Source organism: Hyla sarda, unplaced genomic scaffold (assembly GCF_029499605.1).
Source record: "Hyla sarda isolate aHylSar1 unplaced genomic scaffold, aHylSar1.hap1 scaffold_1505, whole genome shotgun sequence".
NCBI lineage: Eukaryota > Metazoa > Chordata > Amphibia > Anura > Hylidae > Hyla > Hyla sarda.
This window is the reverse complement of record NW_026608139.1, coordinates 44,346-67,745: the sequence shown is the minus strand read 5'-3', so window position 1 is coordinate 67,745 and position 23,400 is coordinate 44,346. Positions and strand designations below refer to the sequence as shown.

The 23,400-nt window shown below is 46.1% G+C and overlaps 10 non-coding genes across 10 annotated transcripts; all 10 read left to right on the top strand.

Annotated features, from left to right (window-relative positions):
- The first annotated feature begins 1,737 nt into the window (after nt 1–1,737).
- Nucleotides 1,738–1,928, top strand: LOC130309083 (U2 spliceosomal RNA). The gene has a single exon (XR_008857800.1). It is a non-coding gene; the product is annotated as a U2 spliceosomal RNA (small nuclear RNA).
- Nucleotides 1,929–4,024: 2,096 nt separating this feature from the next.
- LOC130309082 (U2 spliceosomal RNA) lies at nt 4,025–4,215 on the top strand. Its single transcript, XR_008857799.1, has one exon. It is a non-coding gene; the product is annotated as a U2 spliceosomal RNA (small nuclear RNA).
- Nucleotides 4,216–6,310: 2,095 nt separating this feature from the next.
- On the top strand, nt 6,311–6,501 carry LOC130309081 (U2 spliceosomal RNA). Its single transcript, XR_008857798.1, has one exon. It is a non-coding gene; the product is annotated as a U2 spliceosomal RNA (small nuclear RNA).
- A 2,138-nt stretch (nt 6,502–8,639) lies between these two features.
- Nucleotides 8,640–8,830, top strand: LOC130309080 (U2 spliceosomal RNA). The gene has a single exon (XR_008857797.1). It is a non-coding gene; the product is annotated as a U2 spliceosomal RNA (small nuclear RNA).
- Nucleotides 8,831–10,925: 2,095 nt separating this feature from the next.
- Nucleotides 10,926–11,116, top strand: LOC130309079 (U2 spliceosomal RNA). The gene has a single exon (XR_008857796.1). It is a non-coding gene; the product is annotated as a U2 spliceosomal RNA (small nuclear RNA).
- A 2,097-nt stretch (nt 11,117–13,213) lies between these two features.
- Nucleotides 13,214–13,404, top strand: LOC130309078 (U2 spliceosomal RNA). Its single transcript, XR_008857795.1, has one exon. It is a non-coding gene; the product is annotated as a U2 spliceosomal RNA (small nuclear RNA).
- Nucleotides 13,405–15,507: 2,103 nt separating this feature from the next.
- On the top strand, nt 15,508–15,698 carry LOC130309077 (U2 spliceosomal RNA). The gene has a single exon (XR_008857794.1). It is a non-coding gene; the product is annotated as a U2 spliceosomal RNA (small nuclear RNA).
- A 2,086-nt stretch (nt 15,699–17,784) lies between these two features.
- On the top strand, nt 17,785–17,975 carry LOC130309076 (U2 spliceosomal RNA). Its single transcript, XR_008857793.1, has one exon. It is a non-coding gene; the product is annotated as a U2 spliceosomal RNA (small nuclear RNA).
- A 2,086-nt stretch (nt 17,976–20,061) lies between these two features.
- Nucleotides 20,062–20,252, top strand: LOC130309074 (U2 spliceosomal RNA). The gene has a single exon (XR_008857791.1). It is a non-coding gene; the product is annotated as a U2 spliceosomal RNA (small nuclear RNA).
- A 2,079-nt stretch (nt 20,253–22,331) lies between these two features.
- LOC130309073 (U2 spliceosomal RNA) lies at nt 22,332–22,522 on the top strand. The gene has a single exon (XR_008857790.1). It is a non-coding gene; the product is annotated as a U2 spliceosomal RNA (small nuclear RNA).
- The last annotated feature ends 878 nt before the right edge of the window (nt 22,523–23,400 follow it).

Below are 23,400 nucleotides of genomic sequence, written 5' to 3'. Positions count from 1 at the left end.
GCGCCACACCCCTACCCCTTAATTCCCTGGTTGAACTTGATGGACATATGTCTTTTTTCGACCGTACTAACTATGTAACTATGTAACATAACATGGGGGGGGGGGGGGGGGGGGGGGTGTCTCCTGGCTGTTCACACAGGTGTGTCATTGCTGTACATTGACCATGCATTGCTTCTGTGGTATTGCAAAGGCAAAGACAAATGCTTCCAGCCATCCATTGCACTAATGGATTGGTCATCAGCTGGCTGTCTATGTCCCGCATCAATATAGACCAAAGTACAGAGGGTTAGGCTATGCTATTGTGCACCTACCTGATGCATCAGAAGGTGCGAGGCCCTTGCTAAATTCTGTGCACAGACTTTGAGATCTATACTTTAGACTGTATCTAAACCTGCTCCAACATGGACTGACATTCTGGCCTACTTTCAGCCGATGCGACTTGTCTGTCGCTGAACAGTCGCTTTTTATGTATTCAGCACCTATGTATAATGTTGTAAAAATGCTCTAGAAGCTAAAGTCGCAGAAATGTCACACATATTTGGCCTGCAACTTTCTGTGCGACAAATTCAGACAGGAAAAATCAGTATAAATCCTTAGAAAATTATCCCCCAGTGTCTCCATCTGCTGGCGGTATTGAATAAGCATTGCTGCACTGATGGGGTATGCATTAGACGAAAAAAAAGAAGAAAAAGAAGAATAATACGCCCAGAAAAGAGGCGAAAAGGAGAAAAACGTAAAAAAACGTGAAAAAAAAGTAAGAGGAAGAGAAGGGAAAAAAAGGTGGAAATGGGTTTAAAAGTGATTTCGGCGGAGAAATATATATATATATATATATATATATATATATATATATATATATATATATGCGCACACACACACATAGATATAAACGTATTCTCCGTTGAGATATTGCAGCCGCTGCTGTGTCCAGGCCCAGGAGCCTTAGCACTGTGCTGTGATGTCACTCAATACCACTGACATCACTAGGTGTAAACAACATCTCTCCTTTGCTGTGTATGTGACTATGGAGCTGTTTGGTGATGTCGTCTATTACGGCCTTCATAGAAGCAACAGGAGATTGTTGCATCCATCTTGAACCCTCAGAACTACAGTGCTATGATGTCACTCACTTCCACAGGCCTTGCAGAGTGTAAACAACAACAACCCAGCTTTGTTGTGTATGTAACCATAGGGATTTGTGATGTCACCTAGAACCTTCACAGCAGCGACAGCTTTATGAGGAGCATCAGCACTGCTCTGCCTGAGCAGAACCATCACCGCCATAGGTTGTCAAATAACCCGGATTTAACCCACACAGGTAAGTCCAATGGGGTGCAGGCATGTCCTCTATGCTTACAGCTTCCCGTGGGTGTTGGTTTGATACCGTTTGGGGACAGCCAAGGAGGCATCTGCAGGCAACAAAGGTAGGTGTGTGCTTGTGTGTGTGTTTCCTATGCAGATCCTAAGCCCAGTGTCACATGCAAGTAGGAGGCGTAAGAAGGGTTCCTGGCAAATCCGGGTTATGGATTGCATTTAAAAAGGCCCCGTGGGAGTGCAATGGGCCCCTGTCTTGCTGCTTAGCAATAATGGTATGGGTTTAGGTTCTGCTGTGTGTACTGGTGGTTGACTGCCCCCCAGCCCAGAGTGTGCATGGAAAATTGTCTGGCAGCCTCCCTGACAGCAAGCAGTGATAGTGCCCATGAAGGGGACCTTGTTGGGCCCGCCCCTTTCACGGTTATCGCTTCTCGGCCTTTTGGCTAAGATCAAGTGTAGTATCTGTTCTTATCAGTTTAATATCTGATACGTCCCCTATCTGGGGACCATATATTAAATGGATTTTTGAGAACGGGGGCCGATTTCGAAGCTTGCTTCCGTCGCCCTATGCATTGACCCGATATGGCAGTATCTTCGGGTACAGTGCACCACCCCCTTACAGGGTTAAAAAGAAAGATTCCTACTTTCATTGCTACCTGCTTGCTGGCTAGCCAGCTAGCCAGCCCTGTGGGCCTTGCTGCTGCTGCAGCCAAAAAACAAAAGGTGGTGCTGCTGCTGCTTCTGCTGCTTCTGCTTCTGCTTGTGTCTGGCCCCTGTTGGAGCGTCCAGGCACAGGACTTCTGCTGCTGCTGACTAAATGGCCTCCTTAATTGGATCATTTGAGTAGCCAGCACACCTGTGCAGGTAGGGCATGACATGATAGGCAGCTGCCTTGATAGCGGGTGGGTGCTGAATGTTCCTAATTGACAAAATAAGATTAATGCTTATGAAGAAATATAAAATCTCATCCCTTCCCCAATATCGCGCCACACCCCTACCCCTTAATTCCCTGGTTGAACTTGATGGACATATGTCTTTTTTCGACCGTACTAACTATGTAACTATGTAACATAACATGGGGGGGGGGGGGGGGGTCTCCTGGCTGTTCACACAGGTGTGTCATTGCTGTACATTGACCATGCATTGCTTCTGTGGTATTGCAAAGGCAAAGACAAATGCTTCCAGCCATCCATTGCACTAATGGATTGGTCATCAGCTGGCTGTCTATGTCCCGCATCAATATAGACCAAAGTACAGAGGGTTAGGCTATGCTATTGTGCACCTACCTGATGCATCAGAAGGTGCGAGGCCCTTGCTAAATTCTGTGCACAGACTTTGAGATCTATGCTTTAGACTGTATCTAAACCTGCTCCAACATGGACTGACATTCTGGCCTACTTTCAGCCGATGCGACTTGTCTGTCGCTGAACAGTCGCTTTTTATGTATTCAGCACCTATGTATAATGTTGTAAAAATGCTCTAGAAGCTAAAGTCGCAGAAATGTCACACATATTTGGCCTGCAACTTTCTGTGCGACAAATTCAGACAGGAAAAATCAGTATAAATCCTTAGAAAATTATCCCCCAGTGTCTCCATCTGCTGGCGGTATTGAATAAGCATTGCTGCACTGATGGGGTATGCATTAGACGAAAAAAAAGAAGAAAAAGAAGAATAATACGCCCAGAAAAGAGGCGAAAAGGAGAAAAACGTAAAAAAACGTGAAAAAAAAGTAAGAGGAAGAGAAGGGAAAAAAAGGTGGAAATGGGTTTAAAAGTGATTTCGGCGGAGAAATATATATATATATATATATATATATATATATATATATATATATATATGCGCACACACACACATAGATATAAACGTATTCTCCGTTGAGATATTGCAGCCGCTGCTGTGTCCAGGCCCAGGAGCCTTAGCACTGTGCTGTGATGTCACTCAATACCACTGACATCACTAGGTGTAAACAACATCTCTCCTTTGCTGTGTATGTGACTATGGAGCTGTTTGGTGATGTCGTCTATTACGGCCTTCATAGAAGCAACAGGAGATTGTTGCATCCATCTTGAACCCTCAGAACTACAGTGCTATGATGTCACTCACTTCCACAGGCCTTGCAGAGTGTAAACAACAACAACCCAGCTTTGTTGTGTATGTAACCATAGGGATTTGTGATGTCACCTAGAACCTTCACAGCAGCGACAGCTTTATGAGGAGCATCAGCACTGCTCTGCCTGAGCAGAACCATCACCGCCATAGGTTGTCAAATAACCCGGATTTAACCCACACAGGTAAGTCCAATGGGGTGCAGGCATGTCCTCTATGCTTACAGCTTCCCGTGGGTGTTGGTTTGATACCGTTTGGGGACAGCCAAGGAGGCATCTGCAGGCAACAAAGGTAGGTGTGTGCTTGTGTGTGTGTTTCCTATGCAGATCCTAAGCCCAGTGTCACATGCAAGTAGGAGGAGTAAGAAGGGTTCCTGGCAAATCCGGGTTATGGATTGCATTTAAAAAGGCCCCGTGGGAGTGCAATGGGCCCCTGTCTTGCTGCTTAGCAATAATGGTATGGGTTTAGGTTCTGCTGTGTGTACTGGTGGTTGACTGCCCCCCAGCCCAGAGTGTGCATGGAAAATTGTCTGGCAGCCTCCCTGACAGCAAGCAGTGATAGTGCCCATGAAGGGGACCTTGTTGGGCCCGCCCCTTTCACGGTTATCGCTTCTCGGCCTTTTGGCTAAGATCAAGTGTAGTATCTGTTCTTATCAGTTTAATATCTGATACGTCCCCTATCTGGGGACCATATATTAAATGGATTTTTGAGAACGGGGGCCGATTTCGAAGCTTGCTTCCGTCGCCCTATGCATTGACCCGATATGGCAGTATCTTCGGGTACAGTGCACCACCCCCTTACAGGGTTAAAAAGAAAGATTCCTACTTTCATTGCTACCTGCTTGCTGGCTAGCCAGCTAGCCAGCCCTGTGGGCCTTGCTGCTGCTGCAGCCAAAAAACAAAAGGTGGTGCTGCTGCTGCTTCTGCTGCTTCTGCTTCTGCTTGTGTCTGGCCCCTGTTGGAGCGTCCAGGCACAGGACTTCTGCTGCTGCTGACTAAATGGCCTCCTTAATTGGATCATTTGAGTAGCCAGCACACCTGTGCAGGTAGGGCATGACATGATAGGCAGCTGCCTTGATAGCGGGTGGGTGCTGAATGTTCCTAATTGACAAAATAAGATTAATGCTTATGAAGAAATATAAAATCTCATCCCTTCCCCAATATCGCGCCACACCCCTACCCCTTAATTCCCTGGTTGAACTTGATGGACATATGTCTTTTTTCGACCGTACTAACTATGTAACTATGTAACATAACATGGGGGGGGGGGGGGGGGGTCTCCTGGCTGTTCACACAGGTGTGTCATTGCTGTACATTGACCATGCATTGCTTCTGTGGTATTGCAAAGGCAAAGACAAATGCTTCCAGCCATCCATTGCACTAATGGATTGGTCATCAGCTGGCTGTCTATGTCCCGCATCAATATAGACCAAAGTACAGAGGGTTAGGCTATGCTATTGTGCACCTACCTGATGCATCAGAAGGTGCGAGGCCCTTGCTAAATTCTGTGCACAGACTTTGAGATCTATGCTTTAGACTGTATCTAAACCTGCTCCAACATGGACTGACATTCTGGCCTACTTTCAGCCGATGCGACTTGTCTGTCGCTGAACAGTCGCTTTTTATGTATTCAGCACCTATGTATAATGTTGTAAAAATGCTCTAGAAGCTAAAGTCGCAGAAATGTCACACATATTTGGCCTGCAACTTTCTGTGCGACAAATTCAGACAGGAAAAATCAGTATAAATCCTTAGAAAATTATCCCCCAGTGTCTCCATCTGCTGGCGGTATTGAATAAGCATTGCTGCACTGATGGGGTATGCATTAGACGAAAAAAAAGAAGAAAAAGAAGAATAATACGCCCAGAAAAGAGGCGAAAAGGAGAAAAACGTAAAAAAACGTGAAAAAAAAGTAAGAGGAAGAGAAGGGAAAAAAAGGTGGAAATGGGTTTAAAAGTGATTTCGGCGGAGAAATATATATATATATATATATATATATATATATATATATATATATATGCGCACACACACACATAGATATAAACGTATTCTCCGTTGAGATATTGCAGCCGCTGCTGTGTCCAGGCCCAGGAGCCTTAGCACTGTGCTGTGATGTCACTCAATACCACTGACATCACTAGGTGTAAACAACATCTCTCCTTTGCTGTGTATGTGACTATGGAGCTGTTTGGTGATGTCGTCTATTACGGCCTTCATAGAAGCAACAGGAGATTGTTGCATCCATCTTGAACCCTCAGAACTACAGTGCTATGATGTCACTCACTTCCACAGGCCTTGCAGAGTGTAAACAACAACAACCCAGCTTTGTTGTGTATGTAACCATAGGGATTTGTGATGTCACCTAGAACCTTCACAGCAGCGACAGCTTTATGAGGAGCATCAGCACTGCTCTGCCTGAGCAGAACCATCACCGCCATAGGTTGTCAAATAACCCGGATTTAACCCACACAGGTAAGTCCAATGGGGTGCAGGCATGTCCTCTATGCTTACAGCTTCCCGTGGGTGTTGGTTTGATACCGTTTGGGGACAGCCAAGGAGGCATCTGCAGGCAACAAAGGTAGGTGTGTGCTTGTGTGTGTGTTTCCTATGCAGATCCTAAGCCCAGTGTCACATGCAAGTAGGAGGAGTAAGAAGGGTTCCTGGCAAATCCGGGTTATGGATTGCATTTAAAAAGGCCCCGTGGGAGTGCAATGGGCCCCTGTCTTGCTGCTTAGCAATAATGGTATGGGTTTAGGTTCTGCTGTGTGTACTGGTGGTTGACTGCCCCCCAGCCCAGAGTGTGCATGGAAAATTGTCTGGCAGCCTCCCTGACAGCAAGCAGTGATAGTGCCCATGAAGGGGACCTTGTTGGGCCCGCCCCTTTCACGGTTATCGCTTCTCGGCCTTTTGGCTAAGATCAAGTGTAGTATCTGTTCTTATCAGTTTAATATCTGATACGTCCCCTATCTGGGGACCATATATTAAATGGATTTTTGAGAACGGGGGCCGATTTCGAAGCTTGCTTCCGTCGCCCTATGCATTGACCCGATATGGCAGTATCTTCGGGTACAGTGCACCACCCCCTTACAGGGTTAAAAAGAAAGATTCCTACTTTCATTGCTACCTGCTTGCTGGCTAGCCAGCTAGCCAGCCCTGTGGGCCTTGCTGCTGCTGCAGCCAAAAAACAAAAGGTGGTGCTGCTGCTGCTTCTGCTGCTTCTGCTTCTGCTTGTGTCTGGCCCCTGTTGGAGCGTCCAGGCACAGGACTTCTGCTGCTGCTGACTAAATGGCCTCCTTAATTGGATCATTTGAGTAGCCAGCACACCTGTGCAGGTAGGGCATGACATGATAGGCAGCTGCCTTGATAGCGGGTGGGTGCTGAATGTTCCTAATTGACAAAATAAGATTAATGCTTATGAAGAAATATAAAATCTCATCCCTTCCCCAATATCGCGCCACACCCCTACCCCTTAATTCCCTGGTTGAACTTGATGGACATATGTCTTTTTTCGACCGTACTAACTATGTAACTATGTAACATAACATGGGGGGGGGGGGGGGTCTCCTGGCTGTTCACACAGGTGTGTCATTGCTGTACATTGACCATGCATTGCTTCTGTGGTATTGCAAAGGCAAAGACAAATGCTTCCAGCCATCCATTGCACTAATGGATTGGTCATCAGCTGGCTGTCTATGTCCCGCATCAATATAGACCAAAGTACAGAGGGTTAGGCTATGCTATTGTGCACCTACCTGATGCATCAGAAGGTGCGAGGCCCTTGCTAAATTCTGTGCACAGACTTTGAGATCTATGCTTTAGACTGTATCTAAACCTGCTCCAACATGGACTGACATTCTGGCCTACTTTCAGCCGATGCGACTTGTCTGTCGCTGAACAGTCGCTTTTTATGTATTCAGCACCTATGTATAATGTTGTAAAAATGCTCTAGAAGCTAAAGTCGCAGAAATGTCACACATATTTGGCCTGCAACTTTCTGTGCGACAAATTCAGACAGGAAAAATCAGTATAAATCCTTAGAAAATTATCCCCCAGTGTCTCCATCTGCTGGCGGTATTGAATAAGCATTGCTGCACTGATGGGGTATGCATTAGACGAAAAAAAAGAAGAAAAAGAAGAATAATACGCCCAGAAAAGAGGCGAAAAGGAGAAAAACGTAAAAAAACGTGAAAAAAAAGTAAGAGGAAGAGAAGGGAAAAAAAGGTGGAAATGGGTTTAAAAGTGATTTCGGCGGAGAAATATATATATATATATATATATATATATATATATATATGCGCACACACACACATAGATATATATATATATATATATATATATATATATATATGCGCACACACACACATAGATATAAACGTATTCTCCGTTGAGATATTGCAGCCGCTGCTGTGTCCAGGCCCAGGAGCCTTAGCACTGTGCTGTGATGTCACTCAATACCACTGACATCACTAGGTGTAAACAACATCTCTCCTTTGCTGTGTATGTGACTATGGAGCTGTTTGGTGATGTCGTCTATTACGGCCTTCATAGAAGCAACAGGAGATTGTTGCATCCATCTTGAACCCTCAGAACTACAGTGCTATGATGTCACTCACTTCCACAGGCCTTGCAGAGTGTAAACAACAACAACCCAGCTTTGTTGTGTATGTAACCATAGGGATTTGTGATGTCACCTAGAACCTTCACAGCAGCGACAGCTTTATGAGGAGCATCAGCACTGCTCTGCCTGAGCAGAACCATCACCGCCATAGGTTGTCAAATAACCCGGATTTAACCCACACAGGTAAGTCCAATGGGGTGCAGGCATGTCCTCTATGCTTACAGCTTCCCGTGGGTGTTGGTTTGATACCGTTTGGGGACAGCCAAGGAGGCATCTGCAGGCAACAAAGGTAGGTGTGTGCTTGTGTGTGTGTTTCCTATGCAGATCCTAAGCCCAGTGTCACATGCAAGTAGGAGGAGTAAGAAGGGTTCCTGGCAAATCCGGGTTATGGATTGCATTTAAAAAGGCCCCGTGGGAGTGCAATGGGCCCCTGTCTTGCTGCTTAGCAATAATGGTATGGGTTTAGGTTCTGCTGTGTGTACTGGTGGTTGACTGCCCCCCAGCCCAGAGTGTGCATGGAAAATTGTCTGGCAGCCTCCCTGACAGCAAGCAGTGATAGTGCCCATGAAGGGGACCTTGTTGGGCCCGCCCCTTTCACGGTTATCGCTTCTCGGCCTTTTGGCTAAGATCAAGTGTAGTATCTGTTCTTATCAGTTTAATATCTGATACGTCCCCTATCTGGGGACCATATATTAAATGGATTTTTGAGAACGGGGGCCGATTTCGAAGCTTGCTTCCGTCGCCCTATGCATTGACCCGATATGGCAGTATCTTCGGGTACAGTGCACCACCCCCTTACAGGGTTAAAAAGAAAGATTCCTACTTTCATTGCTACCTGCTTGCTGGCTAGCCAGCTAGCCAGCCCTGTGGGCCTTGCTGCTGCTGCAGCCAAAAAACAAAAGGTGGTGCTGCTGCTGCTTCTGCTGCTTCTGCTTCTGCTTGTGTCTGGCCCCTGTTGGAGCGTCCAGGCACAGGACTTCTGCTGCTGCTGACTAAATGGCCTCCTTAATTGGATCATTTGAGTAGCCAGCACACCTGTGCAGGTAGGGCATGACATGATAGGCAGCTGCCTTGATAGCGGGTGGGTGCTGAATGTTCCTAATTGACAAAATAAGATTAATGCTTATGAAGAAATATAAAATCTCATCCCTTCCCCAATATCGCGCCACACCCCTACCCCTTAATTCCCTGGTTGAACTTGATGGACATATGTCTTTTTTCGACCGTACTAACTATGTAACTATGTAACATAACATGGGGGGGGGGGGGGGGGTGTCTCCTGGCTGTTCACACAGGTGTGTCATTGCTGTACATTGACCATGCATTGCTTCTGTGGTATTGCAAAGGCAAAGACAAATGCTTCCAGCCATCCATTGCACTAATGGATTGGTCATCAGCTGGCTGTCTATGTCCCGCATCAATATAGACCAAAGTACAGAGGGTTAGGCTATGCTATTGTGCACCTACCTGATGCATCAGAAGGTGCGAGGCCCTTGCTAAATTCTGTGCACAGACTTTGAGATCTATACTTTAGACTGTATCTAAACCTGCTCCAACATGGACTGACATTCTGGCCTACTTTCAGCCGATGCGACTTGTCTGTCGCTGAACAGTCGCTTTTTATGTATTCAGCACCTATGTATAATGTTGTAAAAATGCTCTAGAAGCTAAAGTCGCAGAAATGTCACACATATTTGGCCTGCAACTTTCTGTGCGACAAATTCAGACAGGAAAAATCAGTATAAATCCTTAGAAAATTATCCCCCAGTGTCTCCATCTGCTGGCGGTATTGAATAAGCATTGCTGCACTGATGGGGTATGCATTAGACGAAAAAAAAGAAGAAAAAGAAGAATAATACGCCCAGAAAAGAGGCGAAAAGGAGAAAAACGTAAAAAAACGTGAAAAAAAAGTAAGAGGAAGAGAAGGGAAAAAAAAGGTGGAAATGGGTTTAAAAGTGATTTTGGCGGAGAAATATATATATATATATATATATATATATATATATATATATATATGCGCACACACACACATAGATATAAACGTATTCTCCGTTGAGATATTGCAGCCGCTGCTGTGTCCAGGCCCAGGAGCCTTAGCACTGTGCTGTGATGTCACTCAATACCACTGACATCACTAGGTGTAAACAACATCTCTCCTTTGCTGTGTATGTGACTATGGAGCTGTTTGGTGATGTCGTCTATTACGGCCTTCATAGAAGCAACAGGAGATTGTTGCATCCATCTTGAACCCTCAGAACTACAGTGCTATGATGTCACTCACTTCCACAGGCCTTGCAGAGTGTAAACAACAACAACCCAGCTTTGTTGTGTATGTAACCATAGGGATTTGTGATGTCACCTAGAACCTTCACAGCAGCGACAGCTTTATGAGGAGCATCAGCACTGCTCTGCCTGAGCAGAACCATCACCGCCATAGGTTGTCAAATAACCCGGATTTAACCCACACAGGTAAGTCCAATGGGGTGCAGGCATGTCCTCTATGCTTACAGCTTCCCGTGGGTGTTGGTTTGATACCGTTTGGGGACAGCCAAGGAGGCATCTGCAGGCAACAAAGGTAGGTGTGTGCTTGTGTGTGTGTTTCCTATGCAGATCCTAAGCCCAGTGTCACATGCAAGTAGGAGGAGTAAGAAGGGTTCCTGGCAAATCCGGGTTATGGATTGCATTTAAAAAGGCCCCGTGGGAGTGCAATGGGCCCCTGTCTTGCTGCTTAGCAATAATGGTATGGGTTTAGGTTCTGCTGTGTGTACTGGTGGTTGACTGCCCCCCAGCCCAGAGTGTGCATGGAAAATTGTCTGGCAGCCTCCCTGACAGCAAGCAGTGATAGTGCCCATGAAGGGGACCTTGTTGGGCCCGCCCCTTTCACGGTTATCGCTTCTCGGCCTTTTGGCTAAGATCAAGTGTAGTATCTGTTCTTATCAGTTTAATATCTGATACGTCCCCTATCTGGGGACCATATATTAAATGGATTTTTGAGAACGGGGGCCGATTTCGAAGCTTGCTTCCGTCGCCCTATGCATTGACCCGATATGGCAGTATCTTCGGGTACAGTGCACCACCCCCTTACAGGGTTAAAAAGAAAGATTCCTACTTTCATTGCTACCTGCTTGCTGGCTAGCCAGCTAGCCAGCCCTGTGGGCCTTGCTGCTGCTGCAGCCAAAAAACAAAAGGTGGTGCTGCTGCTGCTTCTGCTGCTTCTGCTTCTGCTTGTGTCTGGCCCCTGTTGGAGCGTCCAGGCACAGGACTTCTGCTGCTGCTGACTAAATGGCCTCCTTAATTGGATCATTTGAGTAGCCAGCACACCTGTGCAGGTAGGGCATGACATGATAGGCAGCTGCCTTGATAGCGGGTGGGTGCTGAATGTTCCTAATTGACAAAATAAGATTAATGCTTATGAAGAAATATAAAATCTCATCCCTTCCCCAATATCGCGCCACACCCCTACCCCTTAATTCCCTGGTTGAACTTGATGGACATATGTCTTTTTTCGACCGTACTAACTATGTAACTATGTAACATAACATGGGGGGGGGGGGGGGGGGTCTCCTGGCTGTTCACACAGGTGTGTCATTGCTGTACATTGACCATGCATTGCTTCTGTGGTATTGCAAAGGCAAAGACAAATGCTTCCAGCCATCCATTGCACTAATGGATTGGTCATCAGCTGGCTGTCTATGTCCCGCATCAATATAGACCAAAGTACAGAGGGTTAGGCTATGCTATTGTGCACCTACCTGATGCATCAGAAGGTGCGAGGCCCTTGCTAAATTCTGTGCACAGACTTTGAGATCTATGCTTTAGACTGTATCTAAACCTGCTCCAACATGGACTGACATTCTGGCCTACTTTCAGCCGATGCGACTTGTCTGTCGCTGAACAGTCGCTTTTTATGTATTCAGCACCTATGTATAATGTTGTAAAAATGCTCTAGAAGCTAAAGTCGCAGAAATGTCACACATATTTGGCCTGCAACTTTCTGTGCGACAAATTCAGACAGGAAAAATCAGTATAAATCCTTAGAAAATTATCCCCCAGTGTCTCCATCTGCTGGCGGTATTGAATAAGCATTGCTGCACTGATGGGGTATGCATTAGACGAAAAAAAAGAAGAAAAAGAAGAATAATACGCCCAGAAAAGAGGCGAAAAGGAGAAAAACGTAAAAAAACGTGAAAAAAAAGTAAGAGGAAGAGAAGGGAAAAAAAGGTGGAAATGGGTTTAAAAGTGATTTCGGCGGAGAAATATATATATATATATATATATATATATATATATATATATATATATATGCGCACACACACACATAGATATAAACGTATTCTCCGTTGAGATATTGCAGCCGCTGCTGTGTCCAGGCCCAGGAGCCTTAGCACTGTGCTGTGATGTCACTCAATACCACTGACATCACTAGGTGTAAACAACATCTCTCCTTTGCTGTGTATGTGACTATGGAGCTGTTTGGTGATGTCGTCTATTACGGCCTTCATAGAAGCAACAGGAGATTGTTGCATCCATCTTGAACCCTCAGAACTACAGTGCTATGATGTCACTCACTTCCACAGGCCTTGCAGAGTGTAAACAACAACAACCCAGCTTTGTTGTGTATGTAACCATAGGGATTTGTGATGTCACCTAGAACCTTCACAGCAGCGACAGCTTTATGAGGAGCATCAGCACTGCTCTGCCTGAGCAGAACCATCACCGCCATAGGTTGTCAAATAACCCGGATTTAACCCACACAGGTAAGTCCAATGGGGTGCAGGCATGTCCTCTATGCTTACAGCTTCCCGTGGGTGTTGGTTTGATACCGTTTGGGGACAGCCAAGGAGGCATCTGCAGGCAACAAAGGTAGGTGTGTGCTTGTGTGTGTGTTTCCTATGCAGATCCTAAGCCCAGTGTCACATGCAAGTAGGAGGAGTAAGAAGGGTTCCTGGCAAATCCGGGTTATGGATTGCATTTAAAAAGGCCCCGTGGGAGTGCAATGGGCCCCTGTCTTGCTGCTTAGCAATAATGGTATGGGTTTAGGTTCTGCTGTGTGTACTGGTGGTTGACTGCCCCCCAGCCCAGAGTGTGCATGGAAAATTGTCTGGCAGCCTCCCTGACAGCAAGCAGTGATAGTGCCCATGAAGGGGACCTTGTTGGGCCCGCCCCTTTCACGGTTATCGCTTCTCGGCCTTTTGGCTAAGATCAAGTGTAGTATCTGTTCTTATCAGTTTAATATCTGATACGTCCCCTATCTGGGGACCATATATTAAATGGATTTTTGAGAACGGGGGCCGATTTCGAAGCTTGCTTCCGTCGCCCTATGCATTGACCCGATATGGCAGTATCTTCGGGTACAGTGCACCACCCCCTTACAGGGTTAAAAAGAAAGATTCCTACTTTCATTGCTACCTGCTTGCTGGCTAGCCAGCTAGCCAGCCCTGTGGGCCTTGCTGCTGCTGCAGCCAAAAAACAAAAGGTGGTGCTGCTGCTGCTTCTGCTGCTTCTGCTTCTGCTTGTGTCTGGCCCCTGTTGGAGCGTCCAGGCACAGGACTTCTGCTGCTGCTGACTAAATGGCCTCCTTAATTGGATCATTTGAGTAGCCAGCACACCTGTGCAGGTAGGGCATGACATGATAGGCAGCTGCCTTGATAGCGGGTGGGTGCTGAATGTTCCTAATTGACAAAATAAGATTAATGCTTATGAAGAAATATAAAATCTCATCCCTTCCCCAATATCGCGCCACACCCCTACCCCTTAATTCCCTGGTTGAACTTGATGGACATATGTCTTTTTTCGACCGTACTAACTATGTAACTATGTAACATAACATGGGGGGGGGGGGGTCTCCTGGCTGTTCACACAGGTGTGTCATTGCTGTACATTGACCATGCATTGCTTCTGTGGTATTGCAAAGGCAAAGACAAATGCTTCCAGCCATCCATTGCACTAATGGATTGGTCATCAGCTGGCTGTCTATGTCCCGCATCAATATAGACCAAAGTACAGAGGGTTAGGCTATGCTATTGTGCACCTACCTGATGCATCAGAAGGTGCGAGGCCCTTGCTAAATTCTGTGCACAGACTTTGAGATCTATGCTTTAGACTGTATCTAAACCTGCTCCAACATGGACTGACATTCTGGCCTACTTTCAGCCGATGCGACTTGTCTGTCGCTGAACAGTCGCTTTTTATGTATTCAGCACCTATGTATAATGTTGTAAAAATGCTCTAGAAGCTAAAGTCGCAGAAATGTCACACATATTTGGCCTGCAACTTTCTGTGCGACAAATTCAGACAGGAAAAATCAGTATAAATCCTTAGAAAATTATCCCCCAGTGTCTCCATCTGCTGGCGGTATTGAATAAGCATTGCTGCACTGATGGGGTATGCATTAGACGAAAAAAAAGAAGAAAAAGAAGAATAATACGCCCAGAAAAGAGGCGAAAAGGAGAAAAACGTAAAAAACGTGAAAAAAAAGTAAGAGGAAGAGAAGGGAAAAAAAGGTGGAAATGGGTTTAAAAGTGATTTCGGCGGAGAAATATATATATATATATATATATATATATATATATATATATATATATATATATATATATATGCGCACACACACACATAGATATAAACGTATTCTCCGTTGAGATATTGCAGCCGCTGCTGTGTCCAGGCCCAGGAGCCTTAGCACTGTGCTGTGATGTCACTCAATACCACTGACATCACTAGGTGTAAACAACATCTCTCCTTTGCTGTGTATGTGACTATGGAGCTGTTTGGTGATGTCGTCTATTACGGCCTTCATAGAAGCAACAGGAGATTGTTGCATCCATCTTGAACCCTCAGAACTACAGTGCTATGATGTCACTCACTTCCACAGGCCTTGCAGAGTGTAAACAACAACAACCCAGCTTTGTTGTGTATGTAACCATAGGGATTTGTGATGTCACCTAGAACCTTCACAGCAGCGACAGCTTTATGAGGAGCATCAGCACTGCTCTGCCTGAGCAGAACCATCACCGCCATAGGTTGTCAAATAACCCGGATTTAACCCACACAGGTAAGTCCAATGGGGTGCAGGCATGTCCTCTATGCTTACAGCTTCCCGTGGGTGTTGGTTTGATACCGTTTGGGGACAGCCAAGGAGGCATCTGCAGGCAACAAAGGTAGGTGTGTGCTTGTGTGTGTGTTTCCTATGCAGATCCTAAGCCCAGTGTCACATGCAAGTAGGAGGAGTAAGAAGGGTTCCTGGCAAATCCGGGTTATGGATTGCATTTAAAAAGGCCCCGTGGGAGTGCAATGGGCCCCTGTCTTGCTGCTTAGCAATAATGGTATGGGTTTAGGTTCTGCTGTGTGTACTGGTGGTTGACTGCCCCCCAGCCCAGAGTGTGCATGGAAAATTGTCTGGCAGCCTCCCTGACAGCAAGCAGTGGTAGTGCCCATGAAGGGGACCTTGTTGGGCCCGCCCCTTTCACGGTTATCGCTTCTCGGCCTTTTGGCTAAGATCAAGTGTAGTATCTGTTCTTATCAGTTTAATATCTGATACGTCCCCTATCTGGGGACCATATATTAAATGGATTTTTGAGAACGGGGGCCGATTTCGAAGCTTGCTTCCGTCGCCCTATGCATTGACCCGATATGGCAGTATCTTCGGGTACAGTGCACCACCCCCTTACAGGGTTAAAAAGAAAGATTCCTACTTTCATTGCTACCTGCTTGCTGGCTAGCCAGCTAGCCAGCCCTGTGGGCCTTGCTGCTGCTGCAGCCAAAAAACAAAAGGTGGTGCTGCTGCTGCTTCTGCTGCTTCTGCTTCTGCTTGTGTCTGGCCCCTGTTGGAGCGTCCAGGCACAGGACTTCTGCTGCTGCTGACTAAATGGCCTCCTTAATTGGATCATTTGAGTAGCCAGCACACCTGTGCAGGTAGGGCATGACATGATAGGCAGCTGCCTTGATAGCGGGTGGGTGCTGAATGTTCCTAATTGACAAAATAAGATTAATGCTTATGAAGAAATATAAAATCTCATCCCTTCCCCAATATCGCGCCACACCCCTACCCCTTAATTCCCTGGTTGAACTTGATGGACATATGTCTTTTTTCGACCGTACTAACTATGTAACTATGTAACATAACATGGGGGGGGGGGGGTGTCTCCTGGCTGTTCACACAGGTGTGTCATTGCTGTACATTGACCATGCATTGCTTCTGTGGTATTGCAAAGGCAAAGACAAATGCTTCCAGCCATCCATTGCACTAATGGATTGGTCATCAGCTGGCTGTCTATGTCCCGCATCAATATAGACCAAAGTACAGAGGGTTAGGCTATGCTATTGTGCACCTACCTGATGCATCAGAAGGTGCGAGGCCCTTGCTAAATTCTGTGCACAGACTTTGAGATCTATGCTTTAGACTGTATCTAAACCTGCTCCAACATGGACTGACATTCTGGCCTACTTTCAGCCGATGCGACTTGTCTGTCGCTGAACAGTCGCTTTTTATGTATTCAGCACCTATGTATAATGTTGTAAAAATGCTCTAGAAGCTAAAGTCGCAGAAATGTCACACATATTTGGCCTGCAACTTTCTGTGCGACAAATTCAGACAGGAAAAATCAGTATAAATCCTTAGAAAATTATCCCCCAGTGTCTCCATCTGCTGGCGGTATTGAATAAGCATTGCTGCACTGATGGGGTATGCATTAGACGAAAAAAAAGAAGAAAAAGAAAAATAATACGCCCAGAAAAGAGGCGAAAAGGAGAAAAACGTAAAAAAACGTGAAAAAAAAGTAAGAGGAAGAGAAGGGAAAAAAAGGTGGAAATGGGTTTAAAAGTGATTTCGGCGGAGAAATATATATATATATATATATATATATATATATATATATATGCGCACACACACACATAGATATAAACGTATTCTCCGTTGAGATATTGCAGCCGCTGCTGTGTCCAGGCCCAGGAGCCTTAGCACTGTGCTGTGATGTCACTCAATACCACTGACATCACTAGGTGTAAACAACATCTCTCCTTTGCTGTGTATGTGACTATGGAGCTGTTTGGTGATGTCGTCTATTACGGCCTTCATAGAAGCAACAGGAGATTGTTGCATCCATCTTGAACCCTCAGAACTACAGTGCTATGATGTCACTCACTTCCACAGGCCTTGCAGAGTGTAAACAACAACAACCCAGCTTTGTTGTGTATGTAACCATAGGGATTTGTGATGTCACCTAGAACCTTCACAGCAGCGACAGCTTTATGAGGAGCATCAGCACTGCTCTGCCTGAGCAGAACCATCACCGCCATAGGTTGTCAAATAACCCGGATTTAACCCACACAGGTAAGTCCAATGGGGTGCAGGCATGTCCTCTATGCTTACAGCTTCCCGTGGGTGTTGGTTTGATACCGTTTGGGGACAGCCAAGGAGGCATCTGCAGGCAACAAAGGTAGGTGTGTGCTTGTGTGTGTGTTTCCTATGCAGATCCTAAGCCCAGTGTCACATGCAAGTAGGAGGAGTAAGAAGGGTTCCTGGCAAATCCGGGTTATGGATTGCATTTAAAAAGGCCCCGTGGGAGTGCAATGGGCCCCTGTCTTGCTGCTTAGCAATAATGGTATGGGTTTAGGTTCTGCTGTGTGTACTGGTGGTTGACTGCCCCCCAGCCCAGAGTGTGCATGGAAAATTGTCTGGCAGCCTCCCTGACAGCAAGCAGTGGTAGTGCCCATGAAGGGGACCTTGTTGGGCCCGCCCCTTTCACGGTTATCGCTTCTCGGCCTTTTGGCTAAGATCAAGTGTAGTATCTGTTCTTATCAGTTTAATATCTGATACGTCCCCTATCTGGGGACCATATATTAAATGGATTTTTGAGAACGGGGGCCGATTTCGAAGCTTGCTTCCGTCGCCCTATGCATTGACCCGATATGGCAGTATCTTCGGGTACAGTGCACCACCCCCTTACAGGGTTAAAAAGAAAGATTCCTACTTTCATTGCTACCTGCTTGCTGGCTAGCCAGCTAGCCAGCCCTGTGGGCCTTGCTGCTGCTGCAGCCAAAAAACAAAAGGTGGTGCTGCTGCTGCTTCTGCTGCTTCTGCTTCTGCTTGTGTCTGGCCCCTGTTGGAGCGTCCAGGCACAGGACTTCTGCTGCTGCTGACTAAATGGCCTCCTTAATTGGATCATTTGAGTAGCCAGCACACCTGTGCAGGTAGGGCATGACATGATAGGCAGCTGCCTTGATAGCGGGTGGGTGCTGAATGTTCCTAATTGACAAAATAAGATTAATGCTTATGAAGAAATATAAAATCTCATCCCTTCCCCAATATCGCGCCACACCCCTACCCCTTAATTCCCTGGTTGAACTTGATGGACATATGTCTTTTTTCGACCGTACTAACTATGTAACTATGTAACATAACATGGGGGGGGGGGGGTGTCTCCTGGCTGTTCACACAGGTGTGTCATTGCTGTACATTGACCATGCATTGCTTCTGTGGTATTGCAAAGGCAAAGACAAATGCTTCCAGCCATCCATTGCACTAATGGATTGGTCATCAGCTGGCTGTCTATGTCCCGCATCAATATAGACCAAAGTACAGAGGGTTAGGCTATGCTATTGTGCACCTACCTGATGCATCAGAAGGTGCGAGGCCCTTGCTAAATTCTGTGCACAGACTTTGAGATCTATGCTTTAGACTGTATCTAAACCTGCTCCAACATGGACTGACATTCTGGCCTACTTTCAGCCGATGCGACTTGTCTGTCGCTGAACAGTCGCTTTTTATGTATTCAGCACCTATGTATAATGTTGTAAAAATGCTCTAGAAGCTAAAGTCGCAGAAATGTCACACATATTTGGCCTGCAACTTTCTGTGCGACAAATTCAGACAGGAAAAATCAGTATAAATCCTTAGAAAATTATCCCCCAGTGTCTCCATCTGCTGGCGGTATTGAATAAGCATTGCTGCACTGATGGGGTATGCATTAGACGAAAAAAAAGAAGAAAAAGAAAAATAATACGCCCAGAAAAGAGGCGAAAAGGAGAAAAACGTAAAAAAACGTGAAAAAAAAGTAAGAGGAAGAGAAGGGAAAAAAAGGTGGAAATGGGTTTAAAAGTGATTTCGGCGGAGAAATATATATATATATATATATATATATATATATATATATATGCGCACACACACACATAGATATAAACGTATTCTCCGTTGAGATATTGCAGCCGCTGCTGTGTCCAGGCCCAGGAGCCTTAGCACTGTGCTGTGATGTCACTCAATACCACTGACATCACTAGGTGTAAACAACATCTCTCCTTTGCTGTGTATGTGACTATGGAGCTGTTTGGTGATGTCGTCTATTACGGCCTTCATAGAAGCAACAGGAGATTGTTGCATCCATCTTGAACCCTCAGAACTACAGTGCTATGATGTCACTCACTTCCACAGGCCTTGCAGAGTGTAAACAACAACAACCCAGCTTTGTTGTGTATGTAACCATAGGGATTTGTGATGTCACCTAGAACCTTCACAGCAGCGACAGCTTTATGAGGAGCATCAGCACTGCTCTGCCTGAGCAGAACCATCACCGCCATAGGTTGTCAAATAACCCGGATTTAACCCACACAGGTAAGTCCAATGGGGTGCAGGCATGTCCTCTATGCTTACAGCTTCCCGTGGGTGTTGGTTTGATACCGTTTGGGGACAGCCAAGGAGGCATCTGCAGGCAACAAAGGTAGGTGTGTGCTTGTGTGTGTGTTTCCTATGCAGATCCTAAGCCCAGTGTCACATGCAAGTAGGAGGAGTAAGAAGGGTTCCTGGCAAATCCGGGTTATGGATTGCATTTAAAAAGGCCCCGTGGGAGTGCAATGGGCCCCTGTCTTGCTGCTTAGCAATAATGGTATGGGTTTAGGTTCTGCTGTGTGTACTGGTGGTTGACTGCCCCCCAGCCCAGAGTGTGCATGGAAAATTGTCTGGCAGCCTCCCTGACAGCAAGCAGTGATAGTGCCCATGAAGGGGACCTTGTTGGGCCCGCCCCTTTCACGGTTATCGCTTCTCGGCCTTTTGGCTAAGATCAAGTGTAGTATCTGTTCTTATCAGTTTAATATCTGATACGTCCCCTATCTGGGGACCATATATTAAATGGATTTTTGAGAACGGGGGCCGATTTCGAAGCTTGCTTCCGTCGCCCTATGCATTGACCCGATATGGCAGTATCTTCGGGTACAGTGCACCACCCCCTTACAGGGTTAAAAAGAAAGATTCCTACTTTCATTGCTACCTGCTTGCTGGCTAGCCAGCTAGCCAGCCCTGTGGGCCTTGCTGCTGCTGCAGCCAAAAAACAAAAGGTGGTGCTGCTGCTGCTTCTGCTGCTTCTGCTTCTGCTTGTGTCTGGCCCCTGTTGGAGCGTCCAGGCACAGGACTTCTGCTGCTGCTGACTAAATGGCCTCCTTAATTGGATCATTTGAGTAGCCAGCACACCTGTGCAGGTAGGGCATGACATGATAGGCAGCTGCCTTGATAGCGGGTGGGTGCTGAATGTTCCTAATTGACAAAATAAGATTAATGCTTATGAAGAAATATAAAATCTCATCCCTTCCCCAATATCGCGCCACACCCCTACCCCTTAATTCCCTGGTTGAACTTGATGGACATATGTCTTTTTTCGACCGTACTAACTATGTAACTATGTAACATAACATGGGGGGGGGGTCTCCTGGCTGTTCACACAGGTGTGTCATTGCTGTACATTGACCATGCATTGCTTCTGTGGTATTGCAAAGGCAAAGACAAATGCTTCCAGCCATCCATTGCACTAATGGATTGGTCATCAGCTGGCTGTCTATGTCCCGCATCAATATAGACCAAAGTACAGAGGGTTAGGCTATGCTATTGTGCACCTACCTGATGCATCAGAAGGTGCGAGGCCCTTGCTAAATTCTGTGCACAGACTTTGAGATCTATGCTTTAGACTGTATCTAAACCTGCTCCAACATGGACTGACATTCTGGCCTACTTTCAGCCGATGCGACTTGTCTGTCGCTGAACAGTCGCTTTTTATGTATTCAGCACCTATGTATAATGTTGTAAAAATGCTCTAGAAGCTAAAGTCGCAGAAATGTCACACATATTTGGCCTGCAACTTTCTGTGCGACAAATTCAGACAGGAAAAATCAGTATAAATCCTTAGAAAATTATCCCCCAGTGTCTCCATCTGCTGGCGGTATTGAATAAGCATTGCTGCACTGATGGGGTATGCATTAGACGAAAAAAAAGAAGAAAAAGAAGAATAATACGCCCAGAAAAGAGGCGAAAAGGAGAAAAACGTAAAAAAACGTGAAAAAAAAGTAAGAGGAAGAGAAGGGAAAAAAAGGTGGAAATGGGTTTAAAAGTGATTTCGGCGGAGAAATATATATATATATATATATATATATATATATATATATGCGCACACACACACATAGATATAAACGTATTCTCCGTTGAGATATTGCAGCCGCTGCTGTGTCCAGGCCCAGGAGCCTTAGCACTGTGCTGTGATGTCACTCAATACCACTGACATCACTAGGTGTAAACAACATCTCTCCTTTGCTGTGTATGTGACTATGGAGCTGTTTGGTGATGTCGTCTATTACGGCCTTCATAGAAGCAACAGGAGATTGTTGCATCCATCTTGAATCCTCAGAACTACAGTGCTATGATGTCACTCACTTCCACAGGCCTTGCAGAGTGTAAACAACAACAACCCAGCTTTGTTGTGTATGTAACCATAGGGATTTGTGATGTCACCTAGAACCTTCACAGCAGCGACAGCTTTATGAGGAGCATCAGCACTGCTCTGCCTGAGCAGAACCATCACCGCCATAGGTTGTCAAATAACCCGGATTTAACCCACACAGGTAAGTCCAATGGGGTGCAGGCATGTCCTCTATGCTTACAGCTTCCCGTGGGTGTTGGTTTGATACCGTTTGGGGACAGCCAAGGAGGCATCTGCAGGCAACAAAGGTAGGTGTGTGCTTGTGTGTGTGTTTCCTATGCAGATCCTAAGCCCAGTGTCACATGCAAGTAGGAGGAGTAAGAAGGGTTCCTGGCAAATCCGGGTTATGGATTGCATTTAAAAAGGCCCCGTGGGAGTGCAATGGGCCCCTGTCTTGCTGCTTAGCAATAATGGTATGGGTTTAGGTTCTGCTGTGTGTACTGGTGGTTGACTGCCCCCCAGCCCAGAGTGTGCATGGAAAATTGTCTGGCAGCCTCCCTGACAGCAAGCAGTGATAGTGCCCATGAAGGGGACCTTGTTGGGCCCGCCCCTTTCACGGTTATCGCTTCTCGGCCTTTTGGCTAAGATCAAGTGTAGTATCTGTTCTTATCAGTTTAATATCTGATACGTCCCCTATCTGGGGACCATATATTAAATGGATTTTTGAGAACGGGGGCCGATTTCGAAGCTTGCTTCCGTCGCCCTATGCATTGACCCGATATGGCAGTATCTTCGGGTACAGTGCACCACCCCCTTACAGGGTTAAAAAGAAAGATTCCTACTTTCATTGCTACCTGCTTGCTGGCTAGCCAGCTAGCCAGCCCTGTGGGCCTTGCTGCTGCTGCAGCCAAAAAACAAAAGGTGGTGCTGCTGCTGCTTCTGCTGCTTCTGCTTCTGCTTGTGTCTGGCCCCTGTTGGAGCGTCCAGGCACAGGACTTCTGCTGCTGCTGACTAAATGGCCTCCTTAATTGGATCATTTGAGTAGCCAGCACACCTGTGCAGGTAGGGCATGACATGATAGGCAGCTGCCTTGATAGCGGGTGGGTGCTGAATGTTCCTAATTGACAAAATAAGATTAATGCTTATGAAGAAATATAAAATCTCATCCCTTCCCCAATATCGCGCCACACCCCTACCCCTTAATTCCCTGGTTGAACTTGATGGACATATGTCTTTTTTCGACCGTACTAACTATGTAACTATGTAACATAACATGGGGGGGGGTCTCCTGGCTGTTCACACAGGTGTGTCATTGCTGTACATTGACCATGCATTGCTTCTGTGGTATTGCAAAGGCAAAGACAAATGCTTCCAGCCATCCATTGCACTAATGGATTGGTCATCAGCTGGCTGTCTATGTCCCGCATCAATATAGACCAAAGTACAGAGGGTTAGGCTATGCTATTGTGCACCTACCTGATGCATCAGAAGGTGCGAGGCCCTTGCTAAATTCTGTGCACAGACTTTGAGATCTATGCTTTAGACTGTATCTAAACCTGCTCCAACATGGACTGACATTCTGGCCTACTTTCAGCCGATGCGACTTGTCTGTCGCTGAACAGTCGCTTTTTATGTATTCAGCACCTATGTATAATGTTGTAAAAATGCTCTAGAAGCTAAAGTCGCAGAA